Below are 8,548 nucleotides of genomic sequence, written 5' to 3'. Positions count from 1 at the left end.
TCACATCCCATTCTCTGCGCAGCCCTGTCATTTTGGGCCAGAGAGCAACATCAAGTGCAACTCTCTTTTGAAAGGCAGTGATCATACGCTGTCTCAACATGAGTAACTGCTCTCCACACTCAACAACACTAAATCACTGTGTTTGAGTCCCACTCTCTGCTGTACAAGTGCTTCTCGAGTTGAAATCCTTGTAAATGTCTCAGTTGGACAATACTCCTGTTCATCCGTCATCGGTACCCTCTAGAGATAGAACCTCTAATTGGACATACATATTAAAGACCACCACGACAGGGACAGGTAATGAGTGTTGTTAATGGAGAGGATGTCACACACTGTTGCCATCTGGTTTGTCACGTACGTGGGTGTCACGCGCCTTCTCGTATTCATGCGTTGCTCTTTTGTCCTTTCTCAATAAGGTAGGGATTCATCTCTCGTGGACGTAACAAACTTTTGCGCAAATTTTACTTCTGGGTAACCGAGATTAGGTAGGGATATACTTAGTGGCCACGCTAATGGAGTTGACAGATGACACAGCCACAAAAGGGATGTAAATGTAATAATATTGGATGGCAATCCCTAAGCAAAATTCTGCATGGCTCTAGCTTTGGCTGATTTACCATTCATTCTGTGAAATAAGAAGAACACAGAGGTTCATTGAGGTCGGTCATTGCTCTTTGGTAGGAGTCAAAGATCTGGCAGCAATCAGCGGCATAAAAATGTCCTCCATGACAGCAATGCAGTTTATTAAGCTCTTTTGTCGATAGGAGAATAAGTAGTATATATTGCTCACCTTTCCAGAGTCTTCCCCCGTCTGTCCCTGTCTTTCTTTCAATCCTCCTTTACAATAATATATTATATGTGACAACCTACAGGTGTCTGTTTCACAGAGTCAAGTTTCCACCCGCAATTATGTAAGAGGCCGGTTGTAATTACATAATGCTTCGTCCGAGGTGGAGACAAAAGGGAAAAAGCTGAGGGAGATGCACTGTGGGTATGAAGAGGTGAGACCTTTAGTCTTCTTGGTCTTGGTATTCAAGCCACACTGTGAACAAAGCAGTGAGGTGTGTCACAAATAGTCACGTTGTGACAGGCATGTTGTCATGTTTTATGCTACATTCCACTATTCACCTCGTCTTAGCATTTGACTAAGGTAGCGCTTGGTGTAATTCTAACTAAATAATAACTACATATAACTAAGATTTGGTTTGTCTGGGGTTCACAAAAAAACAGCACTGTTTAGTACCAGTACGCACCGGCTACTGTAGTTGATTGCAATTGAATTCCTCATAGTCCAGACCTGGGGATTCTTTCCCTGCTGTATCCTGCAATGACATCATCAGCATTGGACGTCATTGGCATCATGTAGAATGACCGTGGTTCTACCCTCCTGCTGCTCAGTCTATAAACCACCACGATTACATGACGTTGTACATTCAGTCATACAGTACCAAACTCTTTCATCTTGCAGCAAACCAGTGTTGACGCCTTTGCATTTGATGTCATGTGTCACCTTTTGCATTTTATGTTAATGGGGCAAAATCTTGTCAAGGAAACTTCGGGGGGGGGGGGGGGGGGGATTTATAGTACATTTCCAACCAGCCATCATCTGCAGCGGGACGGGGTTTACAACCGTACAGGGCGGACGTAAGAGCTGTGGAGAGGCTTCAGAGAGGCAGTAAAAAGGCCTGAGGCAGGCATTTGAAGCAGAGCTAACAGCCCCCTCCTGCCAGGTGTTTGCGTTGCTATGGCACTTTGTTTTCACTATCATTAGCTACAAGAGTGAGAGGAAGCCATGGTATACCTGAAGTGTTTAATGTATGGCCGGACACATGAAAGGGCTGGGAGTATGACGTACGACATATGAAGTCCAGTGCGCATTGGTGAAACTCGTGCTCAGCGTCCTGTTTTAGCCGCGTTCTATCACCTCGTCTCGTTGGCACTTTCGTCTTGTCCTGTTTTAGTCACACTTTCATCTCGTCTTGTTGCTACAAAGAGTAATTGGTGAGAATATATATGCCAGTGAGAGTTGGGGTGTGCTGTATAATGACAAAACAGCTATGTTCCTGGACAAAGACAAAGTGACGAAATCTAACAGTGTCCTCATCTGATCTCATCTGTGGTCCTGCTGTCTGTATTCTAATAGACCAGGTAATTATAGGTAATCACCGAGCTACTTGAAGCCACTCTTACTCTCAGCAAGCGACGGCTTCATCAGAAGCCGGGTGAGGAGTCATTTCCAGTTAGAATGGGCTCCTAATTAGGCATAATAAGCTCATTTTAAGAAATACAGAACTGCCAGCTTCAACTGTCCCTCCTCATCTCATTGACTTCCTTTAGAGGGGCACTTGCATCAATACCAGGCAAGTCTTGAACAAGGTCACTGCTTTTTAAAATCAGCCACTGTTCCAGCTTCCGGTCTGGAGCAAAAAATAAACAAATGGTCAAATGACAGAAAGTGAGTGGTGCATAACTGATTATTAGTTATTTACCTCGGTTTGCATATCAAATGGGTAAGGAGAGATAGGTAAACACGAAGCAGAAATGCAATATGACCTGCCTTAGGCCACATATCACAGGATTTTGAGAAATTTAACACATCCAGGATTTAACACAGGAATTACCTCTGCAGGTTACATTCTGTTCATATACTGGTTTGAAATGACATATCACACCGCACACAGTTAATGACACCTTCACACAAAAGAATGAGTGTAATGTATCATGAGACAGGTTTTTACAAATTAGGGCAGCTAAACAGTCCCTGAAGGAGGGGACAGAGAGTGGAATTGTAACATTAGCTGAGGATCTGGAGGAAATGGTGGAGAGAAAGAACCACAAGAATGGGAATATTTTCCAGGATCAGGTGGCCTCTGTCCCCCTGAAGTGCTGTTAAAGACCATGGCATAAAAATCGTCATTATTGCTCCCTCTTGAAAAGCACCAGAGCTGCATAAAGATCCAATCATCTGTTCACAGTGACATTGTGGTTTGCTTGACTGAGTTAAAACAGGCTTATTGATCCATCCCCTCAGTGGAGGTGGTAAAATCGGGTAACCAGGTGTGAACTGAATCCGGCCTCGTGATCAGAGACTACAATCAGCTCGGCACAAGAAGTGAGAAGTGTCGCTGTCAATCGCCTCTCAAGATAAATGGGCTCTTCTTTATGTCTTTAAGTCCTGCAAAATAGGAGGTGATTATCACGCCACTAAGACAACTCATTTTAGCCTGTGATCACTCAAGGATGTTATCCAACTCAATCAAACTGACTCTCACACTTTCTGGTCACATGGTGATGGATCTGATCCTGATGCCTTGCTGCGTAAATGAGGCCTGGCTGTGAGCTGAGAAAAGCTTGGTTCGCCACAGCACTATATCATAGTAGCATCCTGTGGCTGACACACTCAGCCAGCCACTCCACTCCTCTCGTCACACACACACACGCAGGCACACACACACACACACACACACACACACACACAGTCAGTATATCACTGCAGTCAAGAACACACTGATGCATCAGGCCAGACAAGGACAGCAGGGTGTTCAAAACCTCAAATCCACACTCTCGGTCAGTTTAGATGTCTCTATCATTCTTATGGATTTACTGTATACATAGTACTGAATACTGTAAGAAAGTGCACAGAAGAGACAATATAATAAGTATCCTCTTTATAAAATGTATGAATCACCTCACTGTATATTGGAGTTCCTATTGAGCTTAACAGTGTGTAGTATTTTAGTATTTCATGATAAAATGGAATGTTAGGGAGTAAACATTATTTATAATAAGGGTTACATGGAGAAAATAAAACTTCTCTGTAATGAAAATGGATGGCCCTCCCTTCAACAAAATATATTTGACCTAATGTAACGATCGTCGTAGAGAGGAGACCAAGGTGCAGCGTGGTAAGTGCTCATGATTCATTTTATTATAACTCAGAACACTAAACAAAACAACAAAAAGGAAAACGAACGTCACGTACTGCAGGCTTACACTGAGCTCTACAAAAACAAGATCCCACAACTGAAGGTGGGGAAAAAGGGCTGCCTAAATATGATTCCCAATCAGAGACAACGATAGACAGCTGCCTCTGATTAGGAACCATACTCGGCTAAACACAAAGAAATAGAAAACATAGAATGCCCACCCCATGTCACAATCTGACCCAACCAAACAGAGAAAAACAGCTCTCTCAGGTCAGGGCGTGACAGTACCCCCCCCCCCCCCCCCCCCCCCCCCCAAAGGTGCGGACTCCCGGCCGCAAACCTGAACCTATAGGGGAGGGTCCGGGTGGGCATCTACCCATGGTGGCGGCTCCGGTTCAGGGCGTAGCCCCCGCTTCGCCCGCTGATCCCTCCGCTTTTGTATCACCGGACCGTGGATCGTCGGAGGAGAAACCGGACCATGGATCATTGCCAGAGGCTCTGGACCGCGGATCCTGGCCGGAGACTCCGGACTGCAGACCGCCGCTGGAGACTCCGGACTGCAGACCCTCACTGGAGGCTCCGGACCGTCGCTGCAGGCTCCGGACTGGGGACCGTCGCTGCAGGCTCCTTGCCATGAATCATCACTGGAGTCTTCATGCCATGGATCATCACTGGAGGCTCCGTACCATGGATCATCACTGGAGGCTCCGTGCCATGGATCATCACTGGAGTCTCCGTGCCATGGATCATCACTGGAGGCACCGGGCCATGGATCATCACTGGAGGCTCCGGGCCATGGATCATCAATGGAGGCTTTGTGCCATGGATCATCCCTACAGGCTCCGGGCCATAGATTATCACTGGAGGCTTCGGGCCATGTATCATCACTACAGGCTCCGGGCCATGGATCCATCACTACAGGCTCCGGGCCCTGGATCATCACTGGAGGCTTTGTGCCATGGATCATCACTGGAGGCTTTGTGCCATGGATCATCCCTGGAGGCTTCTTACGTGGAGCCGGAACAGGTCTCACCAGACTGGGGAGACGCACTGGGTGTCTGGAGCGTAGGGCTGACATAACCCGCCCTGGCTGGATGCCCACTTTTGCTCAGTGAGTGTGGAGAGCTGGCATGGGACACACTGGGCTATGAAGGCGCACTGGAGGCATAGTGCGTAGAGCCAGCGTAGAACACACTGGACCGTGGAGGCGCACCGAAGGTCTAGAGCACAGTGCTGGCACAACTCGTCCTGGCTGGATCCCCCCGTAGCCCGGCAAGTGCGGGGAGCTGGAACAGGCCGCACTGGGTTGTGCTGGCGAACTGGGGGTACCGTGCGTAGAGCTGGCGCAGGATAACCTGGGCCAAAGAAACGCACCGGAGACCAGGAACACTGAGCAGGCACAATCCTTCCTGGCTGAATGCCCACTCTAGCATGGCAACTGCGGGGAGCTTGCACAGAGTGCACCGGGCTGTGGCTGCGCACTGGAGACACCGTGCGCATCACCGCATAACACGGTGCCTGACCAGTCCTACTCTCCCCACGGTAAGCACGGGGAGTTGGCTCAGGTCTGAACCCTGACTTAGCCAAACTCCCCGTGTGCCCCCCCACCCCAAAAAAATGTTTGGGGGCTGCCTCTCGTGCTTGCCTCATTGCCGTGCTAGTTCCTCATATCGTCGCCGCTCTGCTCTCGCTGCCTCCACCTGTTCCCATGGGAGGCGACCCCATCCGGCCTGGATCTCCTCCCACGTCCAGGATCCCTTGCCGTCCAGGATGTCTTCCCAGGTCCATTGCTCCTGACCACGCTGCTTGGTCCTTTGGTGGTGGGATCTTCTGTAACGATTGTCATAGAGAGTAGACCAAGTGCTCATGATTAATTATATTATAACTCAGAACACTAAACAAAACAACAAAAAGGAAACAAATGCCACGTACTGCAGGCTTACACTGAGCTCTACAAAAACAAGATCCCACAACTGAAGGTGGGAAAAAGGGCTGCCTAAATATGATTCCCAATCAGAGACAACGATAGACAGCTGCCTCTGATTAGGAACCATACTCGGCTAAACACAAAGAAATAGAAAACATAGAATGCCCACCCCATGTCACACCTTGACCCAACCAAACAGAGAAAAACGGCTCTCTCAGGTCAGGGCGTGACACCTAAACCCTCCCTGAACGCTTGAAAAAAACAAGTGACCCTCTCCTGTTGAGCCCCACATTGGAGGTGTCACAAAAAACCATAAAATAGAGCCCCCCCCAAAGAAACCCACATCCAATCTTTTTTTTACCAATCATTTTCCCATAGGGAATTTTCAAAATGCTTCAAATAAGGGCTGTGTTTTGTGTAGGCTTACTCTGACGTGACATTTCGATAACCATGTAAATCTCTCTCGGACAAGGTGACTTTTATCAATATATTCGGTTCTATTTCTCAAATTCGAAAATAGACAAAGTAGACATCATGCAAAGCTACAAATCCCTGAAAGCTCCTGCACATAATCTCTAGCTAACGCCTTTGCTAACAGGTTTTTTGTCAATTTAAAACTTGCACAAGACAGTTCACAGAATTGCCAATTGAAAGAAATATAGGCAATTTATTCATTACAAAATCTTGCTAATATTAGATAGTTCATGTCTTATTTTGCCCTGACTTCTTGGACAGGCAACAGGGCTGCGGGCGAGAAGGCTGTGGGTACACAGACCACTGTTGACAAGAGTAGGGGTGGAAAGAGCCCCTTTATAGTAAAAGCATTGCAACGGTCTAAGGTACTGCATCACAGTGTTGCGGCTTCACTACAGCCTAGGGTTCGATCCCAGGCTGTGTCACAACCGGCTGTGACCGGGAGTCCCATAGGGCAGCGCGCAATTGGCCCAGCGTCAGGAGGGTTTGCCCAGGGGGCTTTACTTGGTTCATCGAGCTCTAGCGACTCCTTGTGGAGGGCCGGGCGCCTGCAGGCTGACTTCGGTCGTCAGCTGAACGGTGTTTCCTCTGACACATTGGTACAGCTGCTTAAGCAAACGGGTGTTAAGAAGAGCGGTTTGGCGGGTAATGTATCGGAGGATGCATGGCTTGACCTTCACCTCTCCCAAGTCCGTTGGGGAGTTGCAGCGATGAGTCAAAATCGTAATCACAAAATTGGGGACAAAAAGTGGGGGTAAAAAAATGCCTATGGAATACCATCTCATACACCCTCAATTCAAGTCTTGGTTTTAACTTTACAGCCCTTCACTGACATGGAGGTAGGCTATTTAAAGAGTACATGGTGGGTGGAGGAAGCATTATTATTTTTTAAATCTTTATTTAACTAGGCAAGTCAGTTAAGAACAAATTCTTGTTTTCAATGACAGCCTAGGAACAGTGGGTTAACTGCCTTGTTCAGGGGCAGAACGACAGATTTTTACCTTGGGGATTTGATCTTGCAACCTTTCAATTACAAGCCCAACACTAGGCTACCTGCCACCCCATTGACCAACAAATCTATGGATATAGCAGTCCATAGCCTAATTTCGTCTGTCCAATAGGTAGGCTTACCTAATTTCTTAAATAGGAAGAAATAGGCTCCAACACAAAGACCTCTTGTTGTTAGTAAAGTGTAATTAAATGAGGATGGTTGAAATTAATTATGCATACTCAAATGTATCTACTTTCAGCACCGTGAGCTGTCCATTTCGGATTGATTGTGCCGAGGCTGCTGCTTCAAGTTTCAGCACAACAATGTAAGTTACTCGATTCTGGCTTATTGTGAGGTCAATAACTCGGATAAACACATCATGGGCAAGAAACATATTGTTTTTAATAAATTAAATTATAGTAGTAGCAAGCTATCAAAGTTGACCTCTGGTCCTCCTCACCTTTGCGTTCTCCACAAACTGAACAGAACATAGACTACAGACTAGTCAGTGCAAAATATTTTTTGGACTAGGCCTAATCCAAAATGATTTTTCTCTAGTTAATAACCATTCTGTAAATTTTGATCGGTCTCTTAGCATCTTTTATACAACAACATACCACCCTGCGTCCCAATGCTGGCTTTCCTCCAAAGCTAAGCAGGGGTGGTAATGGTTGATCCCTGGATGGGAGACCAGATGCTGCTGGAAGTGGTGTTGGAGGGCCAGTAGGAGGCACTCTTTCTTCTGGTCTAAAAAAAATATCCCAAGGGCAGTGATTGGGGACACTGTTCTGTGTAGGGTGCTGTCTTTTGGATGGGATGTTAAACGGGTATCCTGACTCTCTGTGGTCACTAAAGATCCCATGGCACTTATTGTAAGAGTAAGGGTGTTAACCCCGGTGTCCTGGCTAAATTCCCAATCCAGCCCTTATACCATCATGGACACCTAATCATCCCCAGTTTCCAATGGGTTCATTCATCCCCCTTCCTCTCCCCTGTAACTATTCCCCAGGTCGTTGCTGTAAATGAGAAACTGTTTTCAGTCATCTTACCTCATTAAATAAATTGTCGTCATACATGTGTTAGAATTTCCTACTAATACTTTGAGACGACCTTCACAGAGATACACCTGATGTTTTTTCATTGGACATCTGCACTTTCTACATGCCACTCAAAATACCCCAAAAGCTATAAGAAGAGTCAGAGAATACCGAAGCTACTGCTTCTTTAAAA

The sequence above is a fragment of the Salmo salar genome, chromosome 11 (assembly GCF_965601325.2).
Source record: "Salmo salar chromosome 11, fSalSal1, whole genome shotgun sequence".
In the NCBI taxonomy this organism is placed as follows: Eukaryota; Metazoa; Chordata; class Actinopteri; order Salmoniformes; family Salmonidae; genus Salmo; species Salmo salar.
Note: the sequence above shows the minus strand (reverse complement) of the source record.